We start from the raw sequence: 19,010 nt of genomic DNA, 5'->3' as shown, positions 1-19,010 counted from the left end.
AGAGCTTGACTCTCATTACTGTGCTTTCTCCACTGACATGGTTTTGTCCTAGTTTTTTCCTGGATACTTGACCCAATAAGTAACAAATACATACATTTTAAAATATTCTGTTACTTGAAAAGTGTTATTTCTTAAATTGATCTAATACTATATTTTAGATCTATTAGAATAAGTTTCTTCTGTATCTTTCATTTTTGCTGTTCATTTGTTTTAAACAGGCACTAGTGTTTTTAATAGTTAATTCATTTAGGTCTTACAATTTTACCTCCTCTGTTGAAAAGAAGAGGGAAATTCTGAAGCTCTTGCTATGAAGAGCTTCAAAAGTAGACTTGAAATAAAAATTCAACAATGGGAAAATAGCAGTGCAATTCACAATAGCTAAATCTTAGAAGCAGCCTATATGCTCATGGTGTATGCGATATGGTATTTATACTCAGTGAAGTACTACTGTGCCATAAAAAAGGGTCTATTTGCATAATTTGTATGAGAACAGATGCACCTTGAGACTCTAATGTTAAGTAAAATAAATCAGACACATAAATAAATATCTCAAGGTTTCTCATGTGAGAAACTCAAAGTATAAATAAAGGTCAAAATGCAAGCTAGATAATAGGAAATATGAAGACACACGATTTGGAAAAGGGAAGAAGCCCAAGAGGTGGAGGCAGGAGGGAGGGAATAGAGGGAAACCTGAGGAACAAAGGCATTAGAGGTGTTGAATACATGTACACACTTCCCATCTGGAATGTAAACAATTAGACAAGGCAAACGCGCGCTAATAAAAATGTAAAATCCGAAGCTGTAGAGAAGAAGGAAGGGTAACTACGGCTGAGAAAATGAACATATACTGGCATGACATTCTGAGAATATTGTAATGAATGAGTGTTTCCAGAACAATGCCATTCTGTAAAACTGGAAAAGAATATGTTTTGCAATGATAACTGATACCAGAACAAGGACTGGAACTGGTCGTAGACCAAAGAGGAAAGTTATCAAACCTAGATTGTGGACGAAACTTTTTCGGTACAAGGATGTAACCAACTCTATCCTGTACATAATGGAGTCATGATAAGGACTAGAACTATTGATAAGGTCCTTCTTATTCTTTTATAATGCCTTCATCATTTTTTTTTTATTTTTTTAGTCACTGAACATCTAGATTTTTTTGTATGTACGTACAATTTTCGTACGTTCATACAAAAGCTCTTTCTGTAGTAGATATCTTTAATTTCTCTGTTTAAAACTATAATTCCAAATTTTAAATCCATTTTTTCCTGAATCATTTTTCTATGGCATAGCATTTCAATGTGTTATTTTCCCCATATAGTAATTTTAAATTTACCTGTATTTACTTTCACATTTTACAAACAGCAGTTCACAAAACAATAATTTTACACTTTGCTCTTGTATGAATTATTATAAAAGTAATATAGTAACTACCATATTAATAATTTACATACATTATGTAAAAACGCACACTTCAAAATGCACTTAATGCAGAAATTAGTTCACAATTCTTTGAGGAAAAATGTACAGTTGTGAAAATGTTAACATCCATTACACTCAAACAAAATGCTCCTTTATGCACCATAGGAACTGGGGAATACTACAGTTAAGGAATGCTACTTTGTCACTGAAATTGAGGAGGAAATATAAATAAAAGAGTTTATAACTTTAAGATATGTTTTAAATCATACCGCTATTATGCCACATTGATTTGATAATTTTGAAGTGCATACTTTCATTTAAAAACATGTTTTTTATACTGATCATTTCACTGTTATTTGTTTATTATAAAAACACTACGTTTGTTTTAAAATCTGGTAAGAAATACAATTGAATTTAAGTATGCAATTGATTGAGACTCACACAAGTAAGATAATAACTGAATATTTGCCAAAGTTCAACATGCTTCTTCTCAGCTTGTCTATGTGCAGTAAAAATTGACTTTTATGATATTTTGTACAACAATAAAAAATCAAATTCCTAATATCAATCTCTATTTAAGAAATGTTTAAAACTCCTGCATAAAAATAAGGGCATTAATGTCTTATCTGATTGCTTTTGTGTTAAGTATGTTTGCTAAAATATAACATGAAACTTGATGCCAAAAAGCTATTTCATAGACCCTACTTGTAATGGAAGTTTTTTTTTTTGTTTTGTTTTGTTTTTTTGTTTTTTTGGTTTTTCTCCGGTACCGGGAACCGAACTCATGACCTTGCGCTTGCCAGGCAGGCGCTTTGCCACTGAGCTAAATCCCCAGCCCCTGGAAGTTTTAATATTAAAACATGCCAGTGCAATTAAGTGAAATAATAAATACATACAATAATGTTTGGCACGGAGTTATGTGCTTGATAAATAAGAGTTCTTACCAAAGTTACAATACAATAATATTTATACAATTGTACAATACAATACAATAATTATTGTATTAGGATATTTTAATAGTAAAATATTTTAGTAGTAAAATATCCTGATTATTTCAAATCAGTCTAAAACTCATTATAAATATCTCTAGTGATACTACGATATTAATTAAAGCAAGATGCTATTTTAATACATAATCATCCTTAGGAAATGGAAAAGAATCGTTTTAAAACTGAAAACATCACTGGAGTTTAGTAAATTGATCCCATGAAAAATTGAAATGAAAATCTATATTCAAAGAGAAGAATGAAATTGACTCAGGATTAATTAAAATATGTTTTAACTATGAAAATTAAGCTCTACTACACTAGTCATAACAATAGAAACTATTATAGTTCAAGAATAATCATTGAAGGAATAGGAAGGAGTAGTCATAGAACAAAACATAAACATGGAAATCCGTATAGGAATGAACTAAGGAAGGTGAGTTCTGGGGTTGTGTGAAAGGGCTTAATGAAGACAATTTATGCCTGGAATAATCAGCTGCAGCTCATTTGTGTTTGCTGAAACTTGATCAAAATTTAAATTGCAGCGAGTGAGGGAGTCACTAATTTTTCTAGCTTTTCTAATGTAGAATACAATGGCTGACCATTTCACCAAGGCTTACTTGGAATGCTATTTCCAGAAGAGGAAATGACACAGATTTATGTAGCTAACCCCTATGTCCACTGAGATCTTACTTCAGAGATTATTACGCTGGCAATTTTCCCCAAACTACTGTTTCCATTGTTTTAAAACAGTATTGATCATTTCTACATTATGCAATTTAAACTGATTGTTTTGTTTCAGCTACAGTCTGCTACCTGATATGAAATAAATGAAAAACTTTTCCTGAAATATAAATAATTGATGGCATAAATACACATTGTAACTGCACTACATGAATAACTTGAGTGTGGAACTGTAAATACCCTTTATAATAGGTTGAATATGATTTTCTGGTTATTGAATAGTAATGAACAGATTGGTTTCCCATCCAACATTCACCATTTCCTGATTCTCAAAATCAAATTGCAAACTTATATTGCAAATTAAAAATAATTTTTAAACAAATCTCAACTTACCATGATATGAAACAATTTTAAAATGCTTAAAGGTGTATTGAGAAAAACTGCTTTCAAATATGTATTTGCCATTATAAAAATGGATCTTTTTAAGTAAAACTATAAATTCTGTACTGCATAGATGATGCAGAAAATTTGAGTTATCTGGTGAAATAAGCAAAAAGCAAGCACTTAAAGTCTGCAGTTCCAATCTTTTATTCATTTCTTGCACTGGAATTTATTCTTCACTTCTTGTTGGATGCCATAGCATGGTAAAAATGATAAGACACAATGCATTCAGACCTGTGATTCTCAGCCTAAGAAATACTGTTAGTTTATGGATGAGCTGCTTTAATTTGTTTACCTTGTTGTAGTTTAGGTGCAAATCTGTGGGGTGCATTGAGGGTTATGGGATTGAGGTGGTACCATCATGGAGGTGGCTTTGGTGTTGGGTCTCTTCTTCGTTTTCCTTGTCTTCCTCTGCCACTCGTTGTAGGCTGTCTTTACTGGGGAATGTTCCTGAGAATCCCGATCTTTAACTGTGGCGCATCTCATTGGTTTTTCTTTTCTTGCTCTACTGCACGTAGTTATCAGCGCCCTCCATCACTTCTCCTTTCAGAGGAGGGTTGGCATGCTGTGGTTGATCTACATCATCTCTCAGTATGTAGTGAGGCTGGAACTTTCAGCTGTAGTAGGGTTCCTACTGTTGAGGCTGGCCTTTGGGAACCATCTCCTGTTCCTTATTTTCTGCCACCTTTATTTACTATTTTTGATTTTGTTTATTTTGTTTTTTTTTTTATTTTTTGGTTTTTCTCCGGTACCGGGAACCGAACTCACGACCTTGCACTTGCCAGGCAGGCGCTTTGCCACTGAGCTAAATCCCCAGCCCCCATTTTGTTTATTTTGGACTGAGACCTTGAGAGGCCACTGGACAGCCACACTGTAGGCCTCTGTCCACGGTGCTGAACTTGGTGTGGGCGGTGCTGAAGTTGCACAGTCTGTTCTTGGAGGTTGTGGTGCTGACTGCGCTGACCATAGTAGCTGCAGCTGCTCCCGCATTGGGATGGTAACCAAGCTCCTGCCAGCCCTGGAGCTGCGTAAGGCTGTCTGAGGCCGCTTGTTCCACTCTGCTCTTTTACCTGGCAAATAAAAGCTTTACTACCCATGGCCCATTATTTACCTTAGCCTTAGGGATAACATAAACACAAATAATAATACATAAACATACAGTATGGAAAATGAAATTAGAACCACAAGAGATCACTTTTTACCACAATAAGCGATATACTGGAGGCAGAAACCGCCCAAACAAGATGATTAGCCATGTATAGCACTGCATGTTAAGGGATTATGTGCACCACTTGAGCTCACTACAAAACAACACAAGGTGATTACCTATTTATCATAGCAGTACAATATCAGTACAGCTAATTTTATGCAATTTTGATTTAATTCTCCATGTGTAGCTCTGTGTACATTTCGGGTTAGCTGGAATGACTACATGTGCAGCCTGTGTTTATGTCTGTGTAAATTTTGACAAAATTTAACTTAATAATAGATTTGCTAGTAGTTAATAATAATAATAAATGGCTACTATCTTTAAATATTTTGTACATTCATAAAAACACAAGCTTGTTCTTAATTTTTCTTTATATTTCTAGTCTATGCATGTGTTAGAAGGCTTTAAAATTCTCACATTCTACCAAAGAAATCCGTGTCCAGGCCAGGCAACATCGTTCAGTTCTTATTCAAAAGTTAACTGCACCTGCCAGTAGAGACAGAAGGGGTTTAGGATGGATGGAGATCTTCATAACCAGCTGGTGATTCTTCATGGTCCAATTGTAGAAGGCAAAAGCAAGAATATTTTAAAAACAATATCATTCTCCCATGCAAATCTGAGATCTTTTATTACTGCAACCATTTTGTGGAATAAATGTTTCCCTCATGGAGCAGTAAAATGAAAGAATTCATGCTTCCAAAAATCACTGTGTAATAGAAGGAGCCTTCTGAAGACCACAATGTATTTCCTTGCTTGTTATTTAATTTAAAAAGCAAATATTATGAGATAATTTCTAGTATTAACTGGCTTATGTCACAGATACTGGGCTGACTCCCTCAACTTATTTCGGTCCTCACAATTGCAGATATTCTGCATATTATAGAATGGGAAACAGAGGCTCAGTATGTGTAGTGACAGACCTAACTATGCAGGTATTGACTGAATGATTGGATATTTGGTCAATTTTGATTTAGCTTAGCACATAGTGGGAGATATGGGTCGAGCTTCAAACTTCTGCAGTTACCCAGGTTTTGTAACACCATGTGTTGAATAGATTATCTTTATTCCAGCATGTGCTTTTGGCCCTTTTATCAATGATTAACTAGGTGAATATGTATGGAGATGTCTATACCCTCTGTACTGTTCCAGTGAAGCATGTCTGTTTTTGTATCACTGCCACGCTGCTTTCATCACTGTTACTGTGTGCTACAGCATGAAGTAAGGCACTGAAAGGCTTCCTTCTGTGCTTTTGTTGTCCAGGATTGTTTTTGCTATTCTGGGTCTCTTCTGGTCTCAAATGGATCTTATTTTTGTTTAAGAAGTATTTTAGGATTGTCTCTAGATCTGTGAAGAATGCTGTTGATATTCTAATTGAGACTCTGCTGACTCTGAATAACAGTTCAGGGAGTATGGCCATTTTGCCAACATTGGTTCTACCTATCCAGGAGCAGGGACATCATTCCATTATCTGATGTCCCTTTCAATCCCCTTTGCAGACTACGTTAGTTTTCTTTGTAGAGGACTTTCATGTACTCGGTCAGTTTAATTATTAGACATGTAATTTTACTGGATGATACTGTGATTGGCATTGTTTTCAAAATTTTTTCTCGTTGAGTTCATTATTGATGTACACAAATGCATTTTTGTTTGTTAACTGACCTAATCAATAAATAGGCATGTGCAATGAACAGACACTTTTCAAGGGACAAAAAGTTTTTAACTTGGAAGAAATTAGAGAAATATAATAAAGTGCTTGAAAGCCTGGGCCCTGCACTCATGTCCCCTGGATACCAAGTCACACTCTCTCTTCTCCTAATATTATGTGCTCAGACCTGCTACTTCATTTTTCTCATACTCAGTGTGATGATAAACAGAGCGAATTCATACAGATGCGAAACAACACGAAGCACTTAGCATAGTTTATGGCACATACTAGGTTTATTTTTTATTTTGATGATAATTTTAATGATTGGACAGATCCTAGTATCTTAAAACTATATAGACACAGTCAGTATGATTACAGTGAAACAAGGAAGCCTAATCGTTATCAGAACCTCAGGACATTACTTATTAGATTTAGGTCTAGTGTACTTTGAAATTAAAACAAATTCCTCCAGGCCTAAAACATGCATAAGTCTTCTCAAGCTTGGCCATCCTAAGCTTTCTATTCTTACTTGTGTATAAATCTAAAATTTTGAATTTGATTTCAGTTACAATGTTGTTTACCTATTTTTGAGAATCAATTGTCCAATATATAAACCATTTGTTTTCATGGATAGAATCAAACATGACCAAAGAAAATTTAGAATTGAGGTATCTTACTAAACTAAAGTCATTGAGAAAATTTCTGGCTGGATTTGTATTTCTCAAAAGTGTTAAGACTTAGGAAAAGTGTCTGTCAATGCATCTACCGTTTTCTAGACTCAGTGAAATGTTTAGTATAATTTCACTCATTGAGGATTTCTGAAAGATTTTTGTATTATTGAAAGTTCTTTGAAACTAGAATGTTAGAATACTTGGTGGAATGCTAACTGTCTTTCTTTTCAGCACTTTTAATATTCCTTTATCATGGCACTGTTTTCAGTGTATCATAATGTTTTGCTTACATTTTTCTCAGGACCTTTTATTAAATACAAAACTACTAAGAAAGCAACAGTTTCCTCTGCAGAACAGTATTTGTTAATACATTCTCCATTTTTTTAATTAAACTGAATAGAACTTTTTACTTTGCTGGTCCACATACTACAGGTACATGGCATTCTGTATAGCACTAAAGCATGTGGTTCTTTTTACTCCTAGTGTATCACAAATTTCTTGACTTATGGAGCTAGAACCTTGTTCTCTTGTTGGCTTGGAGAAAATAAAATATTTGGGGCAATGACTGCTAGGTGGCTCTGGAAGCAAGCATGAGTGTTTCTGCATCTCACTTCTTTATTTTAAAGAGAAAAGAACAAAAGCCAATTAACAAACTCAAAGACATAACAAACAACATAAAAACAATAAAAGCTATACAGAATTTCAGACAAGGTGATAGGACATTAACAATGGTTGTTGTATTACATATTGTTATCTTCAAACTGTTTACTCAGATAAACAAATATAGGCATGTAAGATTGATCAAACAATTAAGCATTAACTTTTCCTTTCAATACAGCAATAGAAACACATAGTATAATTATCTTAGCAATCTTGTGTGTGTATATATATATATATTTTGTCTCTTTCTTCTTTGTTTCATTTTTTCCTTTCCTTTTTGATGACCAGATTTTTGATAACTGAGATCTCACACTCACTTGAAATTCTCATCAAGTGAAAGGAAAAGAAAGAGATGGAGAAAAGAAAAGAATAAAAAGACTAAAGCATTTGGAGACTAATATAGTTGAAAATATCTGTATCTTAGAGAACATGTTTGGTGAAATTTTCTGTATCTGTATCTTAAAAAACGACGTGCTTTGCCTAAATTTTCAAATAATTACAATTACAAGGAAGTACATTTTAAGTCACGAGGTCCAAGATATTTAATGTATGAAAAGAAATTTAAAAAATACTTTCCATAACAAAGCAGAAAAGCCCTTCTACATGTCAACGTGAAGAGGAATATCTGAGGTGGGTGCATATGAAACCCTCTTCACATGATAGAGTCACAGAGTGTTATTAGATGTGTAATAGAAAGCAAATCATAGTCTTCATGATTTTTCTACTGATGTACAACACATATTTAATCATAGTTCCTCTGTAGCAATAATTTCTAAATATATGAATGAATTTATTACATATCTTTTTGATGAATATGGAATATTTGAATGATCAATATTTAGGTTTTACTGAGAATTTTTTGATCTCTGCTAAATTATGAATAGATTGCCCTGTATTTCACATTCATTTGATTCCATGTTCAAGAGAAATCATTTCAGTTCTGAATTTGTATAATTATTTTTGCATTTTAACTACCTATGTCTCTTATTCTCATGTAATCCTAACTAAACACTTGATGCAAACCGAAGACTATGCACTGTTTCAAACCTGAAATGTTATATTCTACATCTAAGTACCAGTTCTGGTTACACTGTGTTAATATCCCTTCCTTGAACTCTTAGGGTCAGGACAAGAGCAGGGATTACTTTCAGTTCCTTAATCGTGAGTGTGAAGTAGTGCAAGTAGTTTTTAGGGTCTCTGTGCTTTCTTCCTAGAAAAAAATTGAATTAATCTTTGAATGTAGAAAGAGTAGTATCTTCGCATAATCATGACAGCTCTAATAAATAAGGGTGATCAGAGCATAGGTCCTATAATTGAAAAAAGCATGATCATCTTGCAGAGAACTGAAAAAATTACACCCAATTTTAAAATGAAGCATTTGAGGGAACAGGTGCTCAGCAGCTTACAGTGTACATAATTAACTAGAAAACATTCAACTATTATTCTACAACATTATTCTATTCAGGCCTCAAAGAAGAGATGTTTGATGTACAAGGGCAGCTCATAGGCTTGAAAACAGACAGGCTGTAATTTATCTCAAATTTAACCATTTATAGTTTTTACAGGTTTTGTGTAACATAATATATCAAGAGCTTCCAGACAAGGTATGAGGGATCTGATACCAGCTTTAAGCTGTGTAGAGTCTTTTGTTTTATATTTCTTCCCTCTACAGTTCCTCTGTCAGGGCCATTATTTTACATGTATTGAATTACTTTGACATTTTTATGTGGATCGTTTTTAAACCCAAATTAACAGTTTTCACATATGATTTCCCTGTCCTTTCTCCTTGTCTTCCTGAAGAAAATGCCCTTGTTATTAACATAAGACCTTGGCCATGCTATGATGCTGAACATGAACTTCAAGTATGGCTCAAACGTTGTCCTTCTTCTCAGTCTTATTATGATTTTTGCAATAAATTCTGTATGTTAATGTGCTTTGTAAACCATAAAAAGCTACGTGTAATTTGTATTATTAGCCTTAGATTTTGAGGCAGTGGCTTTTCATTTTCCATGCTCATTTCTTTCCACATGGCCAGTTCGGAATGGAGAGGGAGACCGGCTTTCCTCTAGGACATCATTAGCGGTGACCTTGTCATTTAATGCTAACTGCACCTCTCTTGCACCATGGCTGCAAATGCTTGATTGCCAGGGCTAGCGAAGCATTCACACCAGGTGAGGGAGGCAGGTGTGGTCCTTATTTCCCATGTCTGTCAAAATAATCCTCAGATTCCCAGCTTACTGGATCTGTTTCATTATTTATGTCTAGATCTGAACATTTTTCAATTTTATCCTTTCTGGAATTAATTTCACCCATCAAAACCTTTTTTTAAAGTTAAATATCATTTTAGGGATCAATAAATCTATCACTTACATGATTAACTCTGTGTCAGTAATGCAAGTTGAAATTTTTTCAATTTCAAATAAGCAAAATAAATAAAAATACAGAGATGAATAAATGGTCTGTGAGTGAAATGGAATGTCAAGATTTTATTCAATAAAACGTCACTGAATTGATGTTTTTAGTCCTGTAATCTAACTAGTGTGAGACCTAATATCTTTAAAATTATTATTTTATTTCATTTACTTGCATTAACTACAGGAGTGTTGTTTTGTTTTCCTTATGAGTGTACAAATGTATATTTATTTTATGCTTAGCATTGTACAAGTTAATACAGTTTTATTATATCTTATTTGATACCATATTTGAAAGAAGAATGTCAATTATTACAAATTCACAGATACTTCTAATTACCCAAATCATCCTGATTAAAGCTGAAGCTGAGTAGACTATCATTTTTCCCAAGCCCTACATCAATAAAGCTAATCATTCTCAGACCATTAGAAAAAAATAGCTATTCAAGACTTTTAAAGAAAACTACAGGAATTGCACCTGTTCTAACTAGCTAGTTTCCAAAGTTAATCTGCAGACTTGAGGTTTACAGCAGGTTTTTCATGCCCCTGAGAAAAATAAAACAATCTGTTTTGGAGGTCAACTGTGTTCCCACTTAAATTTCACTTTAATGACAAGTTGCATAAACTAAATATGGAACACAAGTGATTTGCTGTTCAAAGATTGCTGCATTATTAACACTTACAAACTAGTATTGCATAAATAGCTTCTGAATAACTTCTTGGAAGAAGCACATTAAAACACAAATTTAAAATTGACCTGCATGAAGTGAAATGATATGTAATGTAAAACACACACACACACACATGCGTGCACACACTGTCTTTCAGAAGAAAAAAAAATTCAGCAAGGAAAGAAGAGATTGATGAAAACATACTCAGTCTTTTTAGATAATTTCTTCACTTCTTTTGTTTGGGAAGTAAGATACTGAACAAGTAAACAAGTGCACTTCACAGAAAAGTTGTTAAGTATAAACTATATGTCATACAAATAGTTTGCTACACAGAGTGCATTTTACTTGTTTAGTTTTGTTTTCAAAAATAACACATTTAAAACAGTAATTCAAAAATATCATTTAAGTGGCTGACTTTGATAATAAAATATCATATATGTGCATGTACATAATTATGTGTGTTCATGTGCTTGTGCATATGTGCACATTTTTGTGTTTGAAGCAGAGAGATTTCTTCTATGAAACATGATAGAATGATGGTTTTCTTCAAACTCAAAGAATCCTCACTTGTGAAGGATGAAAACTCTTGACAGGCTTACTCTGAGCCAGTGAACAGGTTCTGTGCAACTTACCAGAGTTAATTTCACAGAATGAATTTACCTTTAATCACTCTTGCATCCTTCATTGGATTGCCATTGTCATGACACCAGTTACATTAACATGTATTTTACACATTGAAACTACCTATGGATCCCCTACAGTCACTTAATTTATGACTTCCCTTCTGATTTACACTTCTCGAAGGCAAGAAGCTAACGAGTTTCTGAGAATTAGCAGCAAAAATATTTTTCAAGAATAAAATGAAATATTCAAACTTTTTGTTTTGAGTAACTTAAAGGCATCTGTAAAGTGATCAGTGGAAAATCCAAAGTAAAATTTTGACTTACAAAATCATATTCAAACAATGATTTGCAACTGTAATGAATATAAAAGTGAGCCATGATACATACTATTGACATGGTATCGTGATCATTAAAAATAAATTAAGCAGGGAAATTCTACACAATTAGGATATTTAGTTCTTTTTTTGAAGAAGTAAAAATAGGAATACATATATATGTATATGTATACATGGCATATGTGTATGTATCTATATGTGACATAACTGGTTAAACCATAAAAATATAAAAATGAAAAAATACAGAAAACTACAGAGGAAAATGCATAGGAATAAAATTTAAAAATGAATTTATAAAAATTCAAAATAATCATCTGGTACATGCTTTGTCTTTATTGTGAGGAAAGGAAAAGGTTAGTAATATTTAAAGGGTGTCATTCCAAAAGAGAGATGGGAATGAGAATTAGTCAACAGTTCTTTGTACACTTTTTTATTTTGTTTTGAGACATGGCCTCACTATGTAGTTCAGGCTGGCCTTGAAATTGCAGTGATCTTCTGCCTCAGCCTCCCAAGAGCTTGGATTACAGATTTGAGCCACTGTGTGTGGAGATTCTATGTATACTTATACATGTTATGCACTAATGTCAAGAAAGAAATGAATATAATCGTCTGATGATAGTTTTGCTATATGTCTGATGGTACAACATCTGCATGTCTTTACACTCAGAATTCCACTTGTGAGGATTAAATTTATGGAAAGAATTAGGTGAGTGCTTAAAGATGGATGTGCAAGTCTCTTCAACATAACGCTGTGTAAGTAGCCCTAGATGTTTTCTCCAAGATTGTTTCTCAAAGAGATATAACATGCTACAATGCATAGTTGAAAGTGCTAAATACTATTGTAAGATCTGGAGTTTTGTGGTTGAAAGATATTAAAGTAGCTGAGTGGATTGTGTTCTCACCTGATTTCTATAGAAGTACTCCAAAGACAGTCAGGGACTCAACCCCAGCTCCCCGTAAATAGTAACAAGCAGACTCAAGCACACAAATGATGACTTGCCCTAAAGGTATATTATAATTTACTCTGTGATTTGCTGTATTCAAAGGGCCATCAACATACGGAGTAAATTCTTAAACTAAAATCGTTATTGTAGTAAAAGGAGTATGTCTTTAATCATCCTAAAAGTGCTCCTGCTCATTTTGAACACATTTCATCACTTAGGCCACTCGGTGAAGCAGCTGTTGAAGTCCCTTTTACCTGTGAGCCTGTTCCAGGTGTGACGAATGGTGAACGCCACTGCTGAGCGCCATCCGGGGGAAATGGATGCTGGTGAAAACATTGTCTTCGTTCTCCGTGTTCACCAGGTCTGGCACTTCCACGAAGTCAGAACGACCATGACAGTAAATATTTTGAATCAATTTAGGACATCCAGGTAGTTACTAAAACACATGTGGAAAGAGGACATCTACAACTGCCTTAGAAAGTGACCAGAATGATGAAATAAATGTGTTCAAAGCCAGAGGGAGCATTGTGAGGGTTCTGCAATGGTTGATACATTGTGTCAAGTTGAGGAGTTAGAAGTTTAATCAAGTGACTCAGCAGGAGGCCAGGGCCCTCACTCTGTAAACATCCCAAGCCTGTGCAAGAAGAGAGCACTGAGAAGGTGTGAGTGTTACACCTGCTCTGGGGGAACTGGAAGCCTGCTTGCAGTATAAGGTAGGAAAAGAAGCTTGCTTTTCCCTCTTAGAACTCTTGCTGCTTTTGCTGTCTTCTGCCCCCTCAAACTGTTGCCCTTGGGCCATGTTCTACCCTGCCTTGGAGCCAACTAATTATGGACTAAAACCTCCACAAACTGTGAGCTAAATGACCTTTCCTGGGGGCTGGGGATTTAGCTCAGTGGCACAGCACCTGCCTGGCAAGTGCAAGGTCATGAGTTCGATTCCTGGTACTGGGAAAAAAAAAATAAAAAAAAATTAAAAAAAAATAGACCTTTCCTTCCTTAATTCTGGGTGTTAGGTATTTTGTTTCAGCAGTGAGAGAAAGGTAACTAAAACAGGATTTAATAGGAATGGGTCCTTGAGTTTAAATTGTTTTTATTTTAATATTTCCCATAATTTTTAATCACACCTCATACATAGATGGAATGATTTTAGTGGGATAGGACTGCCCATGGGAAAAAAAAATGTAGACTCTATAGATTGTGGCATAGATTGCTTGGAAATTTCATGGTAAAGAAACAATGGTCTGTTGTGTAACTTGGTGTCATAAACACAATAGTCCATATGATAATAACCAGCGTACTTCACTTAACATACTCATCTCTTCCTCTGCATCAGAGAAAGTGTGTCTCATGAATAAAGACCCAGGGAGTTACCATCAAAGTCCCTTCTCTGATTTGCCCAGGTGCTATGGTTTGGATTTAAATTCCCCCCCCCTCCCAAAGCACAGGTGCTGAAGGCCTGGTCCTCGAAGCAGCAGTGTTCAGACCTTCTCCTTGGGGAGCTGCAATGACCTCATGAACTTATGCACAGATTAATCCATTTGCGGGTTCATGACTTAGTGAGGTTTGCGGAGAGAATGGAAACTTGATGACCTGGGACCTAGCTGGAGGAAATAGGTCCCTGCGAATGTACCTTGCACCTGGGCTCTACTGTCCTCTGATAGTTAACTGATGGTGTCAACTTGAGTAAAAAATGCCCAACTAAATTGGATCAACATAGTCATAAGTGTGGCTGAAGGATTTACTGAAGACAGAAGACCCACCATAGGTGTGAGTCGTACCAAACCACAGGCTTGTCTGCTGAGCAGAATTAAAGGGAAACAAGGGAGGTGCGGCTCTCTGTGGAGCGGCTGCAGTCCTCACCTTCATCTTCACCTCATGGCATCTCCAGGCTTGCAGTGCAGACTTTTCAGCCCTCATCATAAACCTCACCCTATCGACACAGACTCCCATGGGACACCATAGTGAGCTCCAGGCCTTCCGCTGGCTCCTCTGACCTCCAGCGCGTGGACAGCCCTTTAGATGTGTTCCACCCCTGACTGCCGGCGGCCATGCACAGGACAGGCCCTTTGCCTGTCTTGGAAATCCTGATGTATCTGCCTGTCTTGCATTAAACCCGTTTCTACAGCAAGCACTAACGGGCACACCTACAACCTCCCTCTCTCCTCGTTCCCCTTCCTGCTTGCCAGGAGCCAAAATAAATCATTTCCTCTTTTAATTTGATTTTCTCAGGCATTTTACTACAGAGGCAGAAAGCTGACTTACAGATCCACAGTAGGTGATTTCATTCCCTTTTGTGGGATAAGTTATCTTTTATTTATAAGAACCTGAGTATGAAATCTGGTTTATTTTTGTATTAACTCAATGGGGATCAAAGGAAACTTCACAAAGGAAGGAGTTTTTCCCTCTACAAAGGAACGGAAAATAAATATACAAACAAATTAGAAATAAAACAACTTGAAACATTTTAAGGACTAATAAAACTACAGTAGAACAACGGGATAGAAGATAGGGTGAAGGGTGTTGGTACTGAGGATTGCCTTAGCTAGCTTCACAGGGCAAGTTTCCCAGAGGAGCTGAGTCTGAAGTGCGATCTGAATGTTACAAGCATGAAAAAAAGCATGTGAAGACATGGGGAACAGTGCTTGAGAAGGAATGGGAAGCAAACCTGAATGTCCTGTTGCTTAGAGTACTCACGTCGGAAGACACTCAGTAGGGCTGAGAATTTGCTATGGGCACGGAAACCTCTTTATGAACAAAGTTCAGTAAAGAATTGAATGGACTTAGAGAAATCACTGGAAATATTTGTATAGAAAATCACGGAAAATAATCATAAACATAGTATCACTTTCCCTTAAGGAATGGATAATCACAGTGATTTTCTTGGTTCTTGTTTAAATTTGTAAATTTCTCTCTTTTATCTTAGCATCTTTCAGGTGAATGATTGTCATATTCCAAAGAGAAGTTGATTAATACCTAGACATGTCCTCCGCTAATATGAGGAGAGCTATTTATCAAATTAATAGTCAGTGTTATAGATTTGAAGACTAAGTTTCATGTTTATTCGGGAAAATGAAGATACACAGCAGTTATGTGTTCACAACAATATCAATATTTACCTTTGAATGGTGAGATTACATGTTTATTTTCACCCAAAGATTTTCTGAAGTTTTACAATTTGTAGGATACTACTCTTATAACAAATAAAGTACTGTTAAAATTTCAAATATTTTTAGTAAAACTTGTAAAAGAATTTGAACTTAAATATAAATGTATAATTATATAAGGGTTTTTTTTTTGCCTTAAAGGTCAAGTTTTATACATTAATAACAGTTAATTTAAAATAAAAGTTAGCACCTTTTTTTGTTGCTGTTGTTTTTTTTCCAGTACCGGAAATCAAACTCATGACCTCGTGCTTGCTAGGCAGGTGCTGTGCCACTGAGTTAAATCCCTAGCCCTAAAATAAAAGTTAGAACAAATTTCTTTGTTCAAAAAACTGGATATACATTTTACTGCAAAATAAACCTTAACATTTGTGAAAAACAAATTAATAAATAAGCTTTGGTGCTAATGATTATTTTATTATTTGATAATACTGTATGTAGAATTCAGATTTAGCAATTATAACTAAAATAGTTATTAAGGTTTTGGAGTTTTTTACAGGGGGCATTGCTTCCAAATCCATGGGGTGTTATGATGGTAGGTTAATAAATTCATGCTGAGTTCTGAATAAACTCAAATATACTTGACTGTGCATTACTATTAGATTCACAATCATCGCACACTCGAGGAAGCTTTCTGAGTCATCGTGCACACATTTGAGTCTGAGCTAGGAATGTTAATGGTTTGGGCCCAATTATAAATGCTCCATTACAGAATAGAAGGAAGGCTTGACTATAGGTATCTAAGCTTTATTAAACAGAAATGACTTTTTACACAAAGTGTCCTTGAAGTTCTATTATATGTGTAATTTCTTGTATTTGCGATGTGTCTGAACATTTTCATTTAGGTCTAAACCAAGTAAAACATATACTTTGCCATTTTGCAGTTAGAATATAACATTTTATTGAAATGCTTTCACTTGATATGTAAGATAATCTGGGCATGTACATTTTAATTTTAATAAGATGTGCTTTTGATAATGCGAGATGTCATATAGTCATATGCCCTTAACCCTTACATAGCATGCTGTGCTATAGTTAGCAATACCTTTTGCTTTTGTTTTGAAAACCAAAAGACCCTGTAAATATATATTCTAAACATAAAGACAGATGGTCTGAATTTTCCTAAGACAAACTGAAACTTCATCAATAGAAATCCGTGTTTCATAAGCTTTTAGTGGAAAGCCAGTTGGTGGAACCTGTCCATTTCTTATTGTCTATCAACACCAATTTGAATTACTTTTCTTGTTTAACTGCTTTTGAATGGGAATAGGTATTTTGATTGCATTTTTCAAATCAGACAAAATCCCACTGGGCTTTGAATGGAGACTCTCTGCTGTGATTGATATCTCACTGTGATTACTGCAATTTATTTAATTCTGAGAAAGATATTGGCCTGAAACAAATTAGTTATTTTCACAAAGAGTCATCTGTCAGAGGTCTTGTCCAGTACCTCATTTAATATTTTCTGATGTAATGGCATTTCTAATTTCTTCATACAGAAACTATGCTCTAGTATAGTATGGGGGTCAAACTTATGTACAAATAATATTTTCATTATGTACATTTATTTCATTGTATCTGTGCAAATTTGTATTGTCCACAAAAGAGAAAAGCATGGTGAACTATGGTTTGACTTCTGCTTCAACATCAAGGCTCCAGAGAGAAGGCAGCATGGCAAATGATGGTAACCACCATGTATGTGTAGAGCTATTGGGAAATTATTTGTGTATTGTCAAACCAGTATCAACAAGAAAATCCTCTTATTAAGATCATTACAATGTACCTACTTATCAACCTAGTAAATCTACTTCTAAAAAGAAATTTTTTTTTACCATGATATTTCTCACACCTTTTTTGTGATAAAGCTGTTGATATAATTCAATTTTATACTAGTAAAATGGTATATAAAACCATAATGTACATTTATAAGTTTTGTGTATACATGTAGTGAAATAAAGCTTTAAAAAGCAGAAACTGTCTGTGGTAAGAACATAGTAGTGAGTTATCTATACTGTGTACAAAAATTATATACTGAAGAGAGAAAGATATCCATGATATAAATAATCATTCTCCACTGTAATAGTACAATGTGAAATGCTAAACAAGACAAAATAACACTGAGAAAAAAGATATGGGAAGGTCATTAATTTTTGAAATAAGTTGGTTATTATTTCCACGTTGTCAGTAAGATTCAGTTGAGAGTAAACACAAAATTATAGTATCGCAAATAAATTGATAAGACTTTCTTAAAACGTCAATTTAAAAATTCAAAATATAATTAAGAAGTAGTTTAAATTATGTAAAAATCAGTATTTTTAAACTCATTAGTTTCTTTATTTTAAAGGAACTTTTCACAAATTCATTAACACATAAGCACAACTCCTCATTGGTTTGGAACTGCCCTGGCTGAGCGGAAATTGCACCAATTTGCTTGTTTCTTCCACAGGACAAAAACTTCCTTAACCAGAGAACACAGAAGTGTGTTTGCAAGAAAGCAGAAATGTTTTTACCTAGAAAAGAGGTGAGCAGAATAGATCTTGTAATCTCTTTTCCAGCCCACAGCCTGCTTTCCAGGGGCCTCCGTGTAAGAATTCATGTTACATTTAAATGTTTGCAAAAAGATAAATAGAAAAATAATGTTTTATAAAGATATTTTCTAATGTTCAAGTTTCATTGTTTTTATGTAAAATTTCAGTTTGGTTACATTCACGCAATACAAATACACCATGTAACCTGTGCATTTAAATGGGAATTAGTACTTTTGCAGTGAGTTCTAGTTTCAGAACATTTTTATTACCCCAAAGAACACTTCCTGCTTGTCTGCTCTTTTCATCCTCTGGCAACAGCTAATCGACTCCCTTTTCTAATAATAATCATAATGAACAGTTCATAAATATGCTGAAATTTAGAAACAGCAATACACAGCAATACATCATTTATTCTTGGTGTTTCGTTTTGTTTTGTTTTTCTTTTGGTACCAAGAATCGAACTCACGACCTTGCACTTGCCAGGCAGGCGCTGTGCCGCTGAGCTAAATCCCCAGCCCCCAACACTTTGTTTATTCTTAAAATTTGTTTTCATTTCAGTAGAAGACTCATTGCTGCTGGCTCTTCACATTTTAATTTGAAAAAAGAAAAACC

Source organism: Chinchilla lanigera, unplaced genomic scaffold (assembly GCF_000276665.1).
Source record: "Chinchilla lanigera isolate Chin_1 unplaced genomic scaffold, ChiLan1.0 scaffold00046, whole genome shotgun sequence".
Classification (NCBI taxonomy): Eukaryota; Metazoa; Chordata; class Mammalia; order Rodentia; family Chinchillidae; genus Chinchilla; species Chinchilla lanigera.
This window is presented reverse-complemented; position numbering follows the sequence as displayed.